The sequence below is a fragment of the Notamacropus eugenii genome, chromosome 5 (assembly GCF_028372415.1).
Source record: "Notamacropus eugenii isolate mMacEug1 chromosome 5, mMacEug1.pri_v2, whole genome shotgun sequence".
In the NCBI taxonomy this organism is placed as follows: domain Eukaryota; kingdom Metazoa; phylum Chordata; class Mammalia; order Diprotodontia; family Macropodidae; genus Notamacropus; species Notamacropus eugenii.
Genome location: NC_092876.1, coordinates 75,998,017 through 76,018,930, shown reverse-complemented (window position 1 = coordinate 76,018,930; position 20,914 = coordinate 75,998,017).

The following is a 20,914-nucleotide window of genomic DNA, read 5'->3' as shown; positions in this document are numbered from 1 at the left end:
AGAAAAGTAGGTGGATCAGGGCCCCCCAAAACTCTCATCATCCTACATGGGATAGAAGTTCAAGTCCAAATCTCGATCCCATGGAAAGTCCCTTGTGGGACAAGAAGGCCCTATTCTGACCATTATTGTGTTCATCCTTCATTGCCAAAGAAGACCATGCCATCAGAGAAATAATGACATGACTTGCACTTGACTTTGTTTTGAGTGAGGGCTGTGCAGGTCACCAGCCTCACTTCTCCTCCAGAGCCATCTGAATCCAGTGACCAGATATTCATCAGGATGACTGGAGATTGCCCAGGATTCTGGCCATAGGACATAGGACAAGGGAAAGTGACCAAGGCCAAGAGGGAGGCAGGCAACTGGCCCTATGAGTGGCATGGAAGAAGAGCTGGCCCCTAGAACCTGTGGGAAGAAAGCCTGGAGGAGGAGTGAGAAGTGAGGCTCTGATGGGGAGGAGGTGAGGTGACAGTGAGAAGATGTCCTCATAGGAGGTGGAGATATACTAGTTAGTCACAATGTGACTCTGACCCTGGTCCTGACCTTGGTCCTGACCAGGACCCACCGCTATGCCCTTAGATGCCCCGACTGACACACTGACATCTGCTCCAGTCACCTCCTTCCCTCACACACTCATTAATGCCCTCTCCATGTAATGCCCAATTCAACATACCAACAATACATCTCTCCTATTCCTGCCTCTCTTTCTCTGTCCTTTTGTTACTGAGTTCTCTCCTCCTTTCCCTCCCTCCTTTCTCCTTCTTCCTCCCTCCCTCCCTTCTCCACTTCATCCCCACTCTAGCTGTCTTCCTCCCCCTTCTCTGTTTCTCTCCTTTCCCTCACTACTTTCTCCCCAAGTTTTTCTGGCTCATAGTGATGAGTCATAAATCTAGACATGGAAGGGACCGTGGAGGCCAGTTAGTCTAACATCCTCATTTTATGGTTGAGGAGAATGAGACCAGAGAGGTTGTGACTTCCTTAAAGTCACAAAGGCAGGATTTAAATCAAGGTCTTGTAACCCCAGAGTCTGCTCCTTCTTCTCTCCCTCCCTCCCCCTTTTTCTTTCTCTCTTCTTTCTCTCTGGATTGTTTTCTCCTTTTTCTTCTGTTATCTCTTTCTCCCTCCATTCCTCTCCTTTTTCCCTTCCCATCTCCTTTCTTTCCTTCTCACTTTCTTTCTCTGTCTGCCCTCCATTCCTCCTTCCCTCCCTCCTTTTCTGCTTTGCTTCTTCCTTTCCTCTCCATCCCCTTCTCCCTTTCTTCCTTCTTTTCTTCTCTCCCTCCCTCTTCCTCTCTTCCTTCATCTCCTTCTTTCTCTCCTCTCTATTTTTCTCTCTTCCTTTGTCTCCTCTTCCTCTTTGTCTCCCTTGCCCTTCTCTCTCCTCTCCCTCCCTCCCTGTTCCTTTTCCTTCCTTTCTCTTTCTACATCTCCCCTCTCCCCTCTCTTTCCTTCCTCCTCTGTCTTCCTTTCCTCTCTCCCTCCCCTCTTCTTCTCTTCCTCTTTATCTCTTCCTTTTCTCCCTCTCCCTCCCTGTTCTTCTCCCTCCCTTTCTTTTTTCTCTTTCTCTGTATATTACTTTTTCCTTTCTCAGCCTCCTTCCCTCTTCTTTCCCTCCCTCTGCCTTCTTCTTCTTCTTTTTCTTCTCTCTCTCTGTCTCTGACTCTCTCTCTCTCTCTCTCTCTCTTTCTCTCTCTCTCATACACACACACACACACACACACACACACACACACACACACACAGGATATTTTGCCATTTCCAAGGGAGTCTAGTGGACATTAAAACACAGAAGCACAGACTGGACTCTGCCTTTGATGACCATGAAGGGGACTTCAATGTCATCAACTACTGACAGGAAGCTCCTAGCCCAGGATCTGCCCTTTCTTCCCCCTCCCCCACCCCATAACCTCACCGACTGCCTTTCATCCTTGTATGAAGGCCCCTACTTTGAAGGCAATAGGAGTCCCTCCAGAGCATAGCTATGTCTGAACCCCTGACCTGCTTTCTATTCCAGCATCAGGACTTCTAGGGGATCATGGAATGAGGGCTGTTGAAGCGATCCCTAGGGGAAGGAAGGGAGGGAGCCCTTGGTTAGCTATCATCCCCCAAATAGAGGGTTCAGTGACTTAGAGTGTGGAAAGGCAGGGAGGGAAACATCCAGCTGTTCTGATGAAGAGTCCTGGCCCAGCCAAATGGTGCCACTTAAAGGGGCAGAGGCTGGCATCTGGGTGCCCAGTCAAGGGAGAGAATGGGATGGAGAGTGAAGACTGGTGTGGGATTCACTACCAAGGGAAGCCTCCCTAGGGTAGAGAACCAAGAAAATGCACTGAATAAAAGTGCTTAGCAAACCTTAAAGCATTTTGGAAGGGGGAACTATTATGATGATTAACATCCTCCTATTCCATTCAGTCCAACTCAGTGCAAATTCAACCACAAAAACACCCTGGAACCACCTCCCACCCACCCTAGCTGCCAAGCCCCTGGAGCTGCCAGACGCTCTGAGCAGCCTTGTAGCAGGAGGGAACTGGGGCAGACTTCCCAAAGGAGGTACAGGTGGAGACAGTTGACCCTCTCCCTTTACAACAGCTGCCCCTCCCTGAGCTCTCAGTGGGCCCCATAGGTGACCTCCCCACACCCAGATCCCAGGTAGGCAGCCATGACCCCAAGTGACCCAGCAACTCTGCCACTACCTGACCAAAGTCAAGCAAAGGCTTACAAGTGTGAGATCATCCAGATGGCTCAGCTCAAGCGCCATCTTCTTTCTATGGGAGGCCTTTCTTCACACACACACACACACACACACACACACACACACACATACACACACACACAGAATACAAGATCTCTGAAGGCAAGCACAGTTTTACTTCTGTCTTTGGAGTTCTAGGGCTTAGGAGAGAGCCTGGCACATTGTAGGAATTTAATAAGACCTTATTGACATCTCTGGGCCTCAGTTTCCTCCTTTTTTGGACTAAAAGGTTTTTCTTAGGACTTACAAAATGATCCTCTTCCCCTCCCTGACTTGGAACTTGGTGCCCAAGTTCAAGGTGTCCCTCCCTGGGGTCTGTGAATGTGCTGATGCTGGGGGGAGGACGGAAGCTTCCTGGAGCATCAGCATCTCCTTGGATGTGGCCCAGAGGAATAAGACAATGGACTAAAGGTATCCTTGCACAATTAGAAACTGTTGAGCCAGAACCCCTAACAAAAGGCCTCAGGCCCATCCAGCTTGGACACCCTTGGTTATCTGCTCCTGTCCTCTTGCCATGACTATGTTTTGGTCCCTGGCTTTATCATCTTCCCTTTCCTCTTTCTCTTCTTAGTGCCATACAGTCCAAGATAGCAGAGACAGAGAACATTAGAGTTGGGGCTTCAGAGTACCACTGAGGCCCAGAGAGGGGAAGGAACTTGCCCAAGGTCACACAACCTGCACTTGAGTCCTGACTTACAGGGTGGTATACTTAGAGTTAGAATGAACCTTGGAGGGGTCTAAATCCATTTACACATTAGAAAACTGAGGCCCAGACAAATTAAGTAGCATTCCTGCAGTCACACAGCTGGTATGTGAACCCAAGTCCAGCATTCTCTCCAGTATACCCCCATTGCCTCCCCTGGGTTTTCTGGGCTTTCTGTTGGCTTTTGGTCTTTGAGCTCTGAGCTCCCTAGATTCTTTTAAGTTCTGCATTGACTTCTGGGGGCTGAACTGAATCTGCTTTTGCTTTCTTTGATTCTGAGATGGATTCTGGACTCCTGAATCTTAGCCCCCAAACTCTAGGCTCTGAAATTTCTGAGCTCCCAGAACTACTTGGGTTCTGGACTAGGCTGGTTTTTAGGGTAGGCTCTGGGTTCTGTTCTGGCTTCTAGTTGCTGGTCTTTAGTCTCTGAGCTCTGGGTTCCCAGCTCTTTGGATATTCTGCTTTCTGCGGTTCCTGGAACCCTTGGGATTCCAGGATATAGGTGCCAGGATATGTTCCTAGGGTGTGGGTTTTAGGCTCCTTGAGCTTTAGATTCTGTTCTAACCTCTGTTGTTTTGTTTTAGTGTCCACTCATGACCTGCAGGCAGCAGAAGAGGTTCTATGCCAGCCAATTGGCTTGCCTATCCCAGTAATAAGGACTTGAATGCTCTGGGCCTCTCCACAATGCTGATGCAACCCTTCGGGCAGCATGCACTGAGTTTTGGTGCCAGGCAGGAAGACCTGGCCAAGGAAGCAGCAGCTCCCCTTTTCTGCCCTGCATGCCCGAGCTGAGTAATGCCCAGTGATGCTACTAACAACTTGGGAGGCCTCGTCATGCCCTAGGCCCCATAATCATCATCTCACAGCAGGATGCTGCATCAGCATCCCTGGTGCTAAAATGGAGATGAGGTAGGGGAGCTGTCTACCTTCCGACAACCCTGAGCAGCTGGGTCCAGGAGGCAGCAAAGGGGCCAAGTGACAGGTTATAGGGGCATAGCTTGGGGACCAGGAGGGGCTGGAGCACTAGAATGGCAGAGGCAGCCCTTTGGCCAGAGTCTGAAAGATGAGTAAGATTTCAGCAGGGGGAGATGATGGCTGTTCATTCGTTTCTGTTGTGTGCAACTCTTCATGAACCCATTTGGGGTTTTCTTGGCAAAGATACTGGAATGATTGGCCATTTCCTTCTACAGTCTGCTTTACAGATGAAGAAACTGAGGCAAACAGGGTTAGGGGACTTGCCCAGGGACACATAGCTAGTATCCAATGCCAGGTTTGAACTCAGTAATATGAGTTTTACTGACTTCAGGCTCCTCTAGTTCCTTCCACATTTCAGAGGGAGGGAACCACCCAGACCTCAGGGGTTTCAGGGATAAGAGGATAAAAAAAGAGGTATCATATAGGCCCATGGGATTCAGAGCTGGAAGGGACCTTAGAAGTCACAGGATCTCAACTGGAGGGAACCTCAATGTCCTCTAAATGGTGCCAGGACAGGGAGCCCTTCTCTAACATCCCTAGCAAGTAGGGAGGCGGGGTTTGGCAATCAGCCAGTCAACAAGCATTTATTAAGTGCCTACTATGTTCTAGGTTCTAGGCAAAGAATGAAATAATTCCTACTTGCAAAGAGTTTAGAAGTACACATATGATGATGATGATGATGGTGATGGTGGTGATGGTGATGGTGGTGATGATGATGATGGTGGTGATGATGATGATGGTGGTGATGATGGTGATGATGGTGATGATGATGATGGTGGTGATGATGATGATGATGATGGTGATGGTGGTGATGATGATGATGATGGTGATGGTGGTGATGATGATGATGATGATGATGGTGGTGATGATGATGATGATGATGATGGTGATGGTGGTGATGGTGATGATGGTGATGGTGGTGATGATGGTGGTGATGATGGTGATGGTGGTGATGATGGTGATGGTGGTGATGATGATGATGATGGTGATGGTGGTGATGATGGTGATGGTGGTGATGATGATGATGATGATGATGATGGTGGTGGTGATGATGATGATGATGGTGATGGTGGTGATGATGGTGATGGTGGTGATGATGGTGATGATGATGGTGATGGTGGTGATGATGATAATGGTGGTGATGATGGTGATGATACTCGAGTATCTTTGCCAAGAAAACCCCAAATGGGGGTGGACACAGTAACTGAACAACAAGCCTCTAATGTCTATGACAGATCTGAGTTCAGATTACAGTTGTACCACTTGCTACATATATGATCTTAGGCAAGTCAGCCCCTTTGGGCCTCAGTTTCCCCTATCTGTACATGGGGGTGGGATTAGAAAGGACCCAATCCACCTTCTATGCCCTCATTGAATGAATGAAGCAACAAAGGCCCAGGGAACTGAAGGGACTTGCCCAAAGTCACAAAATGGTAGCAAACTTGGACCCAGGTCCTCTGACACCAGAACCAGGGCCCTGGGGGGGCCAGACTCTGCTATCACTTAACCCTGGTGTGACCTTAGAATAAGTCGACCCCTCTGGGTGTCAGTGGTCTCATCTATAAAATAAGGGGGCTGGAGTGGACTAGATGATCTTTGGGGTTCCTGCCAGCCATAAATCTGTGAATTATATAAATCTTTATGTGGATTTAAAACCAATAGAACCTCCCAGGAGATGGGCACTGGTGCCATGCTGAGCATTGTATGAGCTCCCTCTAGTGGTCATTGTTCAGTATCACGCCTTGTGTCTCAAAGACAGGCTCAGGCAGTTAGACCTATATCCCTCCCAAACCAAATCAAAAATTGTCTGTGAGGGCCTGGGGGTGACTTTCTCCCACTTCTCTCGAAAAAAGGAGGTCAAAGAGAGACTCAACAACACCTAATAAAAGCACAGTTCAGTTCAATCCAGTTCAGCAAATGTTTTCTGTGCTATAATGGATAGTGTTAGATACAAGAGTCGTGTCTGATTTGGGTTCATATCCCACCTCCCACACTAACTAGCTGTGTGACTCTGGGAAAGTAGATTAACTTTTCTGGGCCTCACTTTCTTTACCTGTGAAATAACAAAGGGAAAAATGTGTAAAATGAGGGTGCTGGACCCAATGACCTCTAAGATTCCTAAAGTCACGAGCCTATGATTAAGAGCTTACAGACAGGTAGGGGGATGAGCTAACAGAAATACAGAGTATGACAGGATAAATACATTGGAGAAGGACAGACAATACTTTGTAAAGCCCAAGGGGGAAGCTTACTGCCTTCCTGGGGAATCAGGGAAGGTCCCCTGGAGAAGGTGGTGTATCATTTCAGTTCAGAATGAATACGAATTCAACAGGTGAAGAGGGGAGGGCATTCAGATATAGGGGACCACCTGAGTAGACATGGAGGTGGGGGATCATCCAGTGTAGCTGGAGAACAGAGTACATTTAAGAGTCAAATTTTATGAGGTTATGCTGGAGGGGGTACTGCACTGAAATGACCTTAAACAACAGACAAAGATGTTTCAACTTGACTTTGGAAGCAATGCAGGGTGGGGGGAACTACAGGTTTTTATAGCAGAGGAGTGGCATATGCCGAAGGATTATTCTGGATGTTTGGGAGAGGGCACAGATTGGAAGTGAGAAAAACTAAGATGTTTCAGTGGTCCAGGTATGTGGAAATGGGGTTGTATTAGAGGTGGTAAGAAGAAGAAGGAAGAACCAGATGGAAGAGATGTCATGGAGGTGACTGTAGAACCCTAACCTGGATTTTTTTGTGCTTGGACAAACACTACCAACCATGCCTAGGTTAAGTGGCATGAGAGGCCCCCTAAGTAGAATGAGGTCATAGGGTGCAGGGTTGGGGCCCTGGTTTGAGATGAGGATTCAGTGAACCTGAAACAATGGCAGCTACTGGGGAGGTTGAAGCTGGGGGGTAAGGAAGAGTTCACCCTATTTTAACTAATTAGTCTTACTAATTGGATTCAAGTTTTCTAGTTTTGTTTGTTTGTTTGTTTCCTGTGCTTATGTCACTGAGTACCCTGGAAAAAGTCCTGGCTACCTAGGCCTAGTTGGGGCTCTCCTAATCAAAGATGATCAGTGAAGGAGCATGAAGACCCAACTGATATTTACCAGTGTTTCAAACATGGTAGATGGAGTGAGGGCTGGTGCCATAGACCGCAGTGGTGAAGTCAGGAGGGGAACCTTTGTAATCGCAGCACTGAGCACCCAAGGAGCAAAGATAAATGGTTAAAACGGGAAGCTACCGGATGCTGAACTGGGCTGAGCTCACCCCTTTCCCTCCCCTGGGTTCGCTTTCTCAGGGCAGGATGCTTACACCTTGGTCACCCTTTGACTGGCCCCCACTGTTGGTGTACTGTAAGTTGCCTGCCTGGAATGGTTTTCGGCACTTGCCCTTGGTGCCACAATCCCTACGTGTAACCCAGCTGGGACTGGCTGGGAGGTCACTCCCACTGCTAAGTGTTCTGACCTTCTGCTTGCTGGATTCTCTTCGTGCAGTGGGCAGAGAAATTCTGAGTCAAACTAGGGTCTTACCTGAGAGCTGGGCTCCAAACTGGGGTCATTCATGGCCAACACTACCCTTATATCTTTGAAGTATTTGACATCCTCTCTCAAAGGACATTCATTCAAAAGTAAGTACTTAGAATTTCTCATCATGTGCTGAAATATTTGTATGATGTTTCCCCCATCGGACTGTGAGCTACTTGGAGCTGGGATCATTTTTGTCTTTCTTTGTGTTCCCAGCTCTTCTCACAGTCAGAGCTGGTACACAGTCAGAGTTTAATAGGTACTTGTTGACTAACTGGAAGGTTTGGAGAGCTCTAGGAGCCATAGAGTTGGAAGGCTCAGGGGTCATCTTGTCCAACTCCTCTAATTTTACAGAAGAGGAAACTGAGGCCTGGGGAAGTAAAGTAATGTGCTCCCAGATCCCCATCTCCTTTCTCCTTTCCAATTCTTTTCTCTTCCCCCCCTTCCCATTGTGTCCCCATCATTGAGGACAGCCTGAAAGTTGGAAGGTTTATGATGAGAGGGGGCAATCCTTAGTGAAAGGGTGGGGGTTGGGTTATAGTTGTTAGAATGAGAGATACTTATGAGCAGGGATTGCTTCATTCTTGGTGTCTGCTTCCCCTAATGCCTGGCACATAACAGGTGCTTAATAAGTGCTTGTTGATGGATTGACTGACTTACTGATTAATATCTAGGTAGCTCAGGGCTTTTCAATATTCCTTCTGCTCCAACTGCTTCCCTGGGTCAGAGCCATCAGCGCTGAATGAGTGGGAGAAGGTTTGAAAAATAGACTAGAGGTGTAAATTAGGAAGGGCTGAATGAGCTCAGGATGAACTGCCAATGCCAAGAAGCAGGTCTTACCCACACAGGATTCCAAGATTCTTGAGCTGGAGCTAGAAGGGACCTTGGAGGCTATTAAGTCTGACTCTTTCATTTTACGGTAGGGGAAACTGAGGCCCAGGGAGATGGTTGAGTGATTTGCTCAGAATCAATAGGACATTGTTAATTCCAGGTCAGCTTGTGATCCACTCTGACACCTAGACCTTCATCTGTAGTATATGGGCTGAGGATGCTTGATAATGGAGTAATGGGGCTCTCCTCCCTAGAGAAGGACTGCTGTGAATAGAAAGATCTTTAGAGAGATAACCAAAGACAGGACGAAAAAACCAGGCAGACAATCACTCATTAAACTCCTTCAATATTGGGGAGAGGTCTTACAGAGACTCAGTGTTGTCTTGGCCTGAAGGTTGTCATTTAGCCCCGGGGCTCTCTCTTCCCCCACAGGGCCTGGATTTCAATTCGGTTCAATTTGTCAAAATTATATGTTGATCATTCTATGAAAAACAAGCAAGGAACTCTGTTGAATGCTCAGAATAAAGAAAAAAGAAACCATGTCAGTCCTTGAAAGAGCTTACGCTTTCTTGAGGGGAAGTGGAAGGGATAAGTTTTGAATACAAAGAATCATCAAAGTTATATGAAGTAAGTTATGGAGGGCAAGACACTACGGGGAGAGGCTGGGAATCAGTTAGAGTCTTATGTACAAGGTGGAACCCAAGTTCAAGTTTGGGATCTTAAGAGGAAGGGGCAAAGAGAGTGTGCATGCCATGTACCTGAGTAAAGCCTGGATGGAGGTGGGGATGGAATGCCATGGATGTGGAAGAATTTAGATCTAACTGGAACAGAGAGAATATGAAAAGGGAGTCACATGAAATAATACTGCAACGGGATACTGGATATAGACATACCGTGGAGGCCTTATAATACCAAACCAAAGATTTTGTACTTTAACCTCTAAGTGGTAGGAAGTCACTATAGATTTTTTTAATTGGAGAGTGACCCACTCAGGCCTGTGATCTGAAATCATCAATGTGACCACTGTGTGGATGATGGATCAGAGATGGGAGAGACTGGAGGCAGGGAGGCCGATTAGGAAGTGTCCTCATTACAAAAGTCTAGGTTCGAGGCAATGAAGGCCTGAACCAGGGTGTAAGTAGGGAGAAGGGAAGATGTTATGGAGGAAGAATTGACAAGACTTAGGAGCTGATTGGTTATGGTGGGTCTGGGTGAGAGAGATGAGACACATAAATATTTGTCAATTGATAGATCATTTAGTCAATAAGCACCTACAACAGGCCTGGCACTATGCTAGGCACTGGAAATACAAATACAAAAGTGAGACACCCCCTACTCTGGAGGAGCTTATATTCTATTGGGGGAGGAAAGGAGATTCAAGATGTTTACAGACAAGTTAGTACAGGATATATGCAAAATTATATACAGTGATTGAGATGAGGGAAGTAGGACAAACTGAGGACATCAGGAAAGGTCTCTTGAAGGATGACTCTAAAGTGGTCATCGATGGTGGTACCCTGAAGAGAGATAGAGAAATTTGGAAGAGGGAGGGCTTTGGGAGAAAATAGAAGGAGTTCTATTTTGGATTTATTGAATTTGAGGCACAAGGTAGAAATGTCCAGCAGAAATGGGCAGCTGGGTGGCATAGTGATGAGAATGTCTTGCCTGGAGTCAGGAAGCCCTGAGTTCAAATCCAGCCTCAGACACTTAGTAGCTGTGTGACCTGGGGCAAATCACTTTACTGCTGCCTGCCTCAGTTTCCTCATCTGTAAAATGGGTATAATAATATCACCTATCCCCCAGGGTTGTCATGAGAATCAAATGAGATAATAATTAGCACAATGCACATAGTCATTACTATATAAATGTTTAAAAAACACTTAAAAATTATTGGTGATATGAAATGAATTCAGGAGAGAGATGAGTTCTGGGTATATAGATTTCCGGAAGCATCTGCATAGACATGATCAATAAGTCCATGAGAGCTGATGAAGGAAGATTATGATACAACAAAGGAGACTCCAAAACTCCCCAAATAATCAGAGAGGTAGGAGAAGAATCAGGAGATGGTGGAGACAGTGGTGCGACCAAAGTTAAGAGGGGCCAGTGTCCAGGGGAGGGAAGTAGCTGACAGTGTCAGATGCTGAAGAATGGTCACATGACACAAGGGCTGAGAAAAGGTCATTGAATTGAACAGGTAAGAGATCAGTTTCATTACAGGGGGGAGGTCAGAAGTGATTATAAGATGTTTATAAGTGAATGGGAGGTGAGAAAATAGAAATAAAGAGTCTGGTGTAGACCCTTTCTAGGAGGTGAATTGTAAATGGGAGAAGAGCTATTTTAGCATGATATCTTGAGGGATGTGGGGGGGGGAGGGAGAGAGGACAGAAGGAACGGAGGATGGAAGGAAGGAATGAAAGAGGGAAAGGCAGGAAAGTAGGAAGGGAGGGAGGGAGAGATGAAGCATTCATTAAGCTATGTGCCAGGCTCTGTGCTAAAGGCTTTTAAAATATTGTCTCATATGATCTTCACAATAACCCAGGGAAGTCGAGGCTAATATTATACACTTGCAGCACAGAACATAATATATACACAACATGAGAAACATGATTTCAGAACCATATACTGGAGGAAGAGACTCTGACAGCCAGAGCGTTACCACAGGATGTTCCTGAGTCCACAGTGTAGCTGCGTGGCATATGTGCCTCTGTGTGTGTGTGTGTATGCATGTGTATCTTTCAAAGAGTCATTGGACATACAGACAAGAGGACACAAAGACATGTAGCAGCCTAGACAGTATTCCCCTGTGTCCTTGGTCCTGGTAAGATGCCTCACTCATCTCACCCTCACCCAATACCCTAGAGACCAAGCCTGGGGCCAGCCGTGTCCCTAGGGTAAAGATGTGGAAAGGAAACACTCCAAGACTGCCCAGACACCAGAGGCACTGGCTCAGTTCTTACTCCTCTGCCCTGGGTTTCTGATATGCCCACAAATGCCCTGAGGTCTTTGGGGTGATTTTGGCCTCTGTCCTCTCTGGGGACACCCAGCAGGGACTGGGAACTGTCCAGTTTTTTCTGCAGGGGGTTAGCAAAAGCCAGCATTTTCCTGAGGGCTGGTGGGCACCATTCCCATGCTCTCACTAGTAGCTAGGGGCCTAGCTTGCGTGGGAACATTTTGCTATCCAGCAGGAGGCTGTTTCTTCCTGGCAGGCCCATGCCTGAGGTCATCCCAGGGCACGGTGACTCCTGCCAGCCTGTGGGCACAGACTCTGCAGTACCGGAAACCAGCTGCTCACATGGGTGGGCGTTTCATGGGCACTGCCAGGCCCGTGACACTCACCAGCTGGTGGGATAAGCCTAGCATCCCATCTCAGATCTAGTCCCTGTATCCCACCTCCAGATAGGGCCTTCCCTTTTCTATAGCACCTGGGGTGTCATTTGCTAAACCTTGTGCCTCATTCCTGGGACCTGTGGTCTAAATCCTGCTGGATCTATGGGGACTGGGTCTAGGAAAGCCTGGTGGGAAGCAACCTTGAGCTGGTATCTCAGACAGGATCACAGAATCTCAGAGATGGATGGGGCTGCAGCAAGCTCCTAGTCCAACCAGATGCCTTCATAGGTCTCTACACTTCCCTGCTGCAGGTTCAGGCCCAGACTTGAGCAAGGACATGGCCTGAAGCCACAGAGCGACCAAGAATCTGAAGACCTGGGCTTGAATTTGGGTTCTGACACTTGCTTTGTGGCAATGGGCAATGCAATGCTCCTCTCTGAGGCTAGGTTCCCACATCTAGGAGATGAGGTTAATAACATATAAATTCTCTACCTCATGGGCTTGTTGGGAAGAAAATACTTTGTAAAATTTAAAGCTCTTTAGAAATGAATTTATTATTAGAAATGAATTTGTTAATAAAATTATTTACAGAATTATAGAAATTATGAAAATAGAAATATAAAAATTACAGAAAATAATTATAGAAAATCACATAGAAAATAATAATTATAGAAAAATTATCCATTTCATCATGATGAATTTCAGATTGAAATAGTCCTGAGACAAGTTCCCATTTTGCAATTAATCTTACATTCCTGAAATCCTCTAGTGGTGATGAACTCAGAGCATCCCCCCTTTGAGATAACTAGCTCTCATTGTCAGGAATTTTTTTTTTCTTATGGACCCTCAATCTTCTTCCTTCCAATTCACTGATCCTCCTTCCACCCTGTAGGACCAAGAAGTCAAATCCCTCTTCCTTGTGACAACCCATCAAATACTGAGGCAGTGAGATTGAGCAGTGGATAGAGGGTCAGAACAGAAGACAGAAGGACCCGAGATCAAATCTGACCTCAGATACTTACTAGCTGTGTGACCCTGAACAAGTCACTTAACCTATGTCCCTGTTATCTCATCTGTAAAAAAGGGGATAATAACAGCATGTACCTCTCAGGATTGTTGGGAGGATCAAACAAGATGATCGTTATTAAAAAGTGCTTAGCACAGGGTCTGACACATAGTAGGAGGTATATAAATGGTAACAGTTATTATTGCTTAAATGCTCTTGGTCTCAGTTTCCTCATGGTTAAATGAATATAAACGTGTACACTGTAAAAAGGAGGTAATAATACCTGTCTCCTCTCAGGGTTATTGTGAGGATAAAATGATAAAATGTTTGTAAAATGTGAACCTTGGAATGTTCTATAAATGCGAGTTACTCTTACTTAAAGGTAGCCATCATGTCCACCCCCTTTATTCTTTCCTGCCTCTCTCCATACAGCCCAAGCTAAATCTTCTCTCCTCCACATTAAATATCCACAGTCATTTTAATTGATTTTCATAGGAAATGATCCTGAGACCTGTCAACATTCTGGAGGTCTTCCTTGGGATGCTTTGCAATTAAGCAGTGTTGTCTCTAAAATTTGGGACCCAGGACCAAATGCATGCCCCATATGAGATCTGACCAGAGCAGAAAACAACAGTAGGGTCACTTGACTACAAGCTCATCCTGCCTGGAGCAGAGAGCATGTGCAGGACAGCAGTGGAAAATAAGGATGAATAACTGGGATAGGGTCAGATTGTTGAAGATCTTGAATGGCTGGCTAAGGAGGAAAGGGTGGAATAAAATAAAAAGTAGAAAGGGAATTATAGTTCAAGCTCAATGGGGAGACAGTAAAAGAACATTTCAGTCTGTACAAGTGGGGAAGGAGGTCCCATAAGATGTTGGTGGGCTTTTTAAAAATAAGTTTTATCGGTGCATTTGGTTTTCACATCAATCATTTCAGAATGTCTGCCCCACCCTCTGCGCCCACCAAGTGAGCCCTCTCTTTAATTTGTAATGAGGAGAACCAATTAAGCAAAATCAATAACTTCATCTTGCAGTATATGCAATTTTCCTCACCTATTGTTTCCTACTTTTCTTTCTTAACTCTAAGGCCAAGATCATTCATTTCAGTTCCTCACTGGGCTTCATTTTGGCTTATCATAGTCATCATGTCTTTTGTTCTTCTAGATCTCCTTCCGTCACTCTGTATCAGTTCAAATAAGTCTTCCAAGGTTTCTCTGAATTCCTCAGATTTGCTGTTTTTCCTTTGCTCAATAACATTCATTTTCTTCCAATGCCACGTAGGCCACCATTTTGTATCCAGTTTTTGCTGACATGAAAAGGGCAGCTATGGATATTTTGGTATATGTGAAATCTTTCTGTCTTTGAGAGCCTTGTTTTCCTGTACCCACTTTTGGTTGGTTTGCACCCATCATTTCCTCTGATTGCTCAGATGGTCCATCATCCACACCTTTAGCCAAGTTCACCAAATCTGCCCCTCCTCCTGACTATTTCTGTGGATGGCAACACTTTCTTCTTATCATTTCTGCCCAAAACATTATCATCATCTTTGACTCCTCTTTCCTCTTTCTTACCCTTTCTTATTCAAATAGTTGGCAAGCCCTGTCTTTCAAAACCAATTACCTTTGTTGAATAAGATGGAATTTCTGGGGTTAAATGCAAAGTCCTACACCTGGGTTCAAAAAATTATCGGCCCAAGTAAGGCATTAGGGAAGGTATGAATAAGCTGAAGGGCCTTGGGAGGTAATTGATCATCATGTAAAGGCTGTACTTGAACTCGAGTCCTTTGGCTTCAGAGCTAGTGCCTTTTCCCAGGTACTTCAGCACATCCTCCAGACTGCTAAAATCATCTGGAATCTCCATGAACTGAATTCCTCTGGGGCCTCCATTTTGAGGAGCTCAGGTTGGCAGTCTTTTATTCCTTTCCTGGCTCTGTGTCTGATTTTTAAGAAGCCAAAACCATACTCAACTGTGGTACCCCACCCCCACCCCTTCTGAATTTGCTTTTGTGCAAACACTCGATAAACATTTATCAAGCACAAACTGCATGCCAGACACGGTGCTAAGTGCTGGGGATACAAAGAGAGGCAAAAGACAGTCCCTGCCCCTTAGGAGCTTACAACCTCATGGAGAAAACAGAATACAAGTTATATACAGGATAAACAGGAAATAATTACCAGAGGTGAGGCATCGGAATTGAGGGGTCAGAGAAGACTTGCTGTAGGAGGTAGGATTTTAGTTGGGACTTAAAGTTAGCCATATGTGGTGGTTATATATGTACATATATATGTAGTGGTCATATGTATGTATATACAAATAATATATATTTATGTATATATGTGTATGTATGGATATATGTGTGTATATATGGTGTGTATTTATGTGGTATGTGTACATATTATATATGTTATATAATATATATGTATTAGTCATAGGGAAGGAGGGAAGAGCATTCCGGGCATGGGAGATGGCCAGTTATTTTCCCCATCAGGCTGTAAACTTATTATTTCTTGTATTTGTATCCCCAGCACTTAGCAAAATGATTAACACTTAGAAAGCAGAGTGGGAAAAGACTACAGTCTCTGTTATGGGGGCAGGGGCCAGAGTTCTAGCTCTGGAGGGAGGGAGCCTGGGTCTACATATGGTTAGAAGAAACTCAAGGTTCCAAAATGGTGGCAGAAGACCAGACTGGGTCTGCATGATGTGAAAGAGGAGTGGAAGAGGCAAGCCCCTTAGCTCAATGACCAGAAGGGATGGACACTGTCTTAGGGGAGGGGGTCGGTTTGGGTTTCCTTATGTTTATACTCAGTGAAACGGAGGGGGCCTTGGGGGTTGACATGCTAAGGAGAGAGGATCCCTCAATGTGGTCCCTTTGGCTGTAACAAAGCATTTGAGGCCTCTATGGCATAGACTACTCCTCTCCTACCTGGCCTGGTGCCAAGTCCAATAATTCTCTTCTAATGAAGCTATTAGCTGGGATGCAAATGAGCTTAGATTAGCTGGCTCACAGAACAGCCAATGCTGCTCCAGGAGCCCCTTCCCTATTTCTGGCACCCAGAAGGCCCTAGGCATCTCTTGGCTTCTTCCCCTTCTCTCTCACCATCAGCTCTGACATCCTTAGGGTGTGAGAAGTGACCAAAGTCAGGTCAATTCAATTTAGCAATATTTATAAAGGGTCTACTGTTTGCCCTGCATTGTGCTGGGATACAAGGGCAAAGATGATACTACCCCTGCCCTCAGAGAGGGGGCATTTAATGGGGGGGAGTAAGGTGTGCCCAGACAAACGTATCTTTGTCTTGATTTTCATGAACTATCTATGTGCTTGTGCATGTACATATTGTTTGTCTGTTAGAATGGAAACCTTCTGAGGACAGGGAGCGCCCTCATTTTTGTCAGTGACACATAATACAACTGCTTAATAAATCCTTCGTTATTGATTAGGCAAGGCAATTTCATAGCTCATCGATTTAGAGCTGGAAGGGACCTTAGACTTAGAAGTCTTTTAATCCAAACCCTTCATTTTATAGATGTGGAAACTGAGGCTCAGAGAGATTCCATTTTCAGAATTTTCGGGATTTGCACCTAGGTCCTCAGATCCAATTTCTGGCTTTCTCTCCATTGCACCTTGATGATCATCTTATAACAGGAATGGGAGCTCCTTGAGAGCAGAGTATGACCCATTTCTGGTCTTTGTATGCTTAGTGCCTGTCTTGGAATCTGGCACACAGTAGGTATTTCATAAATTCTCATTGATTGATTGGTCAACAAATGAAGGGTTTTTTTTTTGGCCAAAGTAAATCATGAAGCCAGTCATATACCAGACCAGCTACCAGGGTAGCTCTCAGCATCAATGAGGGGAATGGACAGATGAAAGGACAGAGGCTTGAATGATTGCATAAGACATAAGTCATCAGCAGTTACTAAAGAAGGAAAGAAAACCAACAAAAAGGTGAGGGTGGAGGAAATCTGGAAATGCTCCTTGTAGGAGTTGATCTTTGATGTTTCCTCAAAGCAGTGTATGAGGGTCTTTCCCAGGCATTAGCTAATTTGATTCTCACAATTATTCAGATAAGCTCTCACCTCTCCAACACCCCCCATCCTGCTCACCTCTGCCAGTATTATTATCCCCATTTTACAGATGAAGAAACTGAAGTTCAAGGGAAGAAAGATACAGTGTAAGGAGTCATTGACTGGAGTGAACTCTCCTTATCTGACCTTGGTCAAGTCTCTCTGTCTTTGGCCCTTAGTTTCCTCTTCTCTAAATTGGCAGCTAGGTGGCTCAGTGGATAGAGTTCTGGGCCCCTGGGTTAGAGCTAGAGCTCTGGGTCATTTCATCAGTTTTCTCTTTGCATCAGTTTTCTCTTCTGTAAAATGGGGATAATCATAGCACCTACCTCCTAGGGTTCCTGTAAAGATCAAACGAGATAATATCTGTAAGACAGGCTCAGCACAGCGTCTGGCAAACAGTAGATGCTAGATAAGAGCTTGTTTCCCTCTTTCTCCCACAGGGTCTGGACTAGATAATTTCCCAAGTCCTTCCCCGTGGGCCAAGAAAGTGAAGGAAGACTTACTGGAGGAGGTGGGGCTAGCGCTGGCAAAAGCAAGGGAGGGCAGAGGGCATTCTAGAAGGTACTTAGGAGATTATCACTGGGCATGATGGGTAGAGGGCTGGACTTGGGGCAAGGCTTCCTGGACTCAAATTGCCCCTCAGGTAGCTAAGATTATAGCTCCAGACCTGGAAGAGACAGAATTTATTTAGGCCTGCTCTCTCATTTTACAGATGAGAATACTGAGCTCCCACCCATAGTTGTCTTGTCCAAAGTGTCACAGGGATTCGAACACAGGACTTATGCTTCCAAAGCCAGCACTCTTTCCATCACACCTGCTGCTGCTCTACTTGCTAGGTATGCAAATCTGGGCAGGTCCTCTCTGGGCCTCAGTTTCTTCAGCTGTAAAACTGGAGTAACGATGCCTGCGGTCCTTTACCCCATAGGGTTGTCCTGGGGATCAAATGAGATAAGAGATGCAAAGTGCTTTGTAAATCGGTTCTAATCAATTTCTAGTCCAACCTCCTCCTTTTACAGATGGGGAAACTGAGGCCCAGAGAGGAGAATTTGACTTGCTCAAGATCACAGAGATAATAAGCACAACCGAGGATAATAATAAAATAATAACAATAATAATAAATAATAAAACATCATGAAGACTACTGAATATGGAGTCAGAAGACCCGGGTTTGAATCTTACCTCTGCCACTTAAAACCGTCCCTTGGTCTCAGTTTCCTCATCTAGAAAATGAAAGGGTTGGTTTGGATTGGCCTCTTTAATCTTATGACTCTACCTACAATTCTTTCTTCAGGTTTAGGGAATAATATTCTTAACTGAAATGGGAAGAATGAGCCCCGCCCCTTCTGCCCCAGCCCCTCCCATACAGGACCTGGCACGGCCCCCAGTCCCCACACCCCCCCTTCCCTCCAGAGCTTCCGGCACTATCTGCCAACACATCCCCGGGCCGCCCAGCTCGGGGCCACCAGGGCAGGGGTGCAGGGACTCAGGCTCAGGGGGAAGGAGGGGCTGCCGGCAGGGTGGTCTGACCCACCCCACCGCACTCCACCTCAATGGTGGCATCGGCATCAGAAGGATGCTGGAGGAGGCTGAGGCCCATCTCAGGGGGCTCCAGAATCTCCTCCCCCCTGCAGCCAGCATGTTTCTGCTGGAAATCAATCCTTGCTCCCCTGGCCTCTGTCCCACTCAGAGGAGCCAGCTGACCCCAGTTTGGTGGGCCACAGGCCAGCCTCAGGGAATCTACAAGTACAAGGCTTCCAAGTTAGCAAAGCCTTTTATGTGTTAACCTGCTAGAACCTCTGAACAGCCCTCTGGGGGCAGCTCTACGGCGACCTTTCCTTAGAAACCAGGAAGCAGTTTTAAAGAGGTTGAGTGATTAGGCAGTCACACCGTTATTAAGTGTGGAGCTTGCTGAAATTGAGTCCAATTTGTGTCCCAGAGACTTGCCAGGTCACTGGGCAAGTCCCTTAACCTCTATTTACTTCAGTTTCTTCATCTGTAAAATGGAGATAACAATCCCCAGGATTGTTTCAGGGGTCAAATGAGATAGCAAATGTAAAGTGCTTTATCAACTCTAATATGCTTTATAAAGGCCAGTTATTACTCATTAAGGATTTGAACTCAGGTCTTCTTGATTTGAAATGTAGCATTATACCATGACAGATGAGGCTGAGAGAAGCAGGTGAGCTGGCTAAGATCGCATAGTGAACAGCTGGGTATACAGAAAAGAACACTGGGCTTGGAGCAGCAAGGGTTAGTCCTGGGCCTTGACGCTTAGTCTCAGGCAAGCTACCCTTAGCCTGTTTCTTCATCTGTAAAATGGGAACACTGACCCTTGGACTCCCTAAGGGAAAGGTTTGTAAGGAAAGTCCTCAGTAACCTTTAGATCAGTATGAGAGTGGGAGCTATTATCAGAAATGATAATAGTTATAATAATGGGGGGGGGTGGAGTAGGGGATAGAAAGCTAGGCTTGAAACCTGGAAGACCAAGGTCCAAGGTTTACCTCTGACACACTGGCCCTGTGATTCTGGGCAAACGACAACCTCTCAGTGCCTTCTCTGAGGCTATAAGGTGCTAACCTGCATTGGTGAATAGTTTCCTTGCCCTGCCTCCCTAAACCAATGAAATCACAGATTGAATCCTGATCTCTAACGATGAGGGCAGGATCAGTGCTACTCTATCCTCATAGTGATCTCCCCCTGTCCCAGAAATGACTTTGAATAGACTTTTGTGTTTGCTTGTCTGTGCAAAGCGAAAAGTAGAAGGTAAATAAACTTCTTAAGGGTTGGGACTGCTCCCTTATTGCCTTTGAGAGAAGGAAGGAAGGAAGGAAGGAAGGAAGGAAGGAAGGAAGGAAGGAAGGAAGGAAGGAAGGAAGGAAGGGAGGGAGGGAGGGAGGGAGGGAGGAAGGGAAGAAGGGAAGAAGGGAAGGAGGAAGGGAGGGAGGAAGGGAGGGAGGAAGGAAGGGAGGAAGGAAAGAGGGAAGGAATGAAGGAACAAAAGATGGAAGCATTATTAAGTGCCTGCTCTGTGCCAGGCACTGTGCTAAGCCCTTTGCTAATAGGATCTTATGTGAGCTGCATGACAACCCTGGGAGGCCAGTGCTAATATTATCCCCATTTTGCAGTTGAGGAAACTGAGGCAGACAGAGATGAAGAAACTTACCTAGAATCATTATTCTAGCTAGTAAATGTTGGAGATGGGACTTGAACATGGTCTTCCTGACTTCCAGCCTGGCTTCACTGAACCATCTGGTTGCTCTAATACCTCACTTGATACCTTAAACACAGGGAATAAATGTATATTGAACTGAATGCCAGACCTGTGTCCTTTCTGTTACAGAAATGAATGAGTTAATGAATACATATCTTCCTGACTGGCAGAATGAATGGAAACGAGTTTCTGAAATGCTTCAGAGGGCCAAGCAGAGGGCTGAGGACTAGAAGGAAGGCATCCATGCCCTGACTTCTGGTGGCTCTGGCTCATAAGAGGTCTCTGTGGGTTTCTGGGAAGGGAAGGCAAGGCTTGTATGGTCTCCCTCAATCAGGCCTCCCTGGGTGACCCTTCCCCTGGCACCTCTCCTTGTCAGAAAGTTCTGAGGATCAAATGTGGAGTTCACAAGAATTACTCTTGCTTCCACAACTGCCTGTTTCTAGAGGCCATATCCTGGGAGGGAAGAGATCTGATGGGAAGGGGGAAGAAGGCATCGAGTGGAGAGGAGGAGGTCAAATACAGG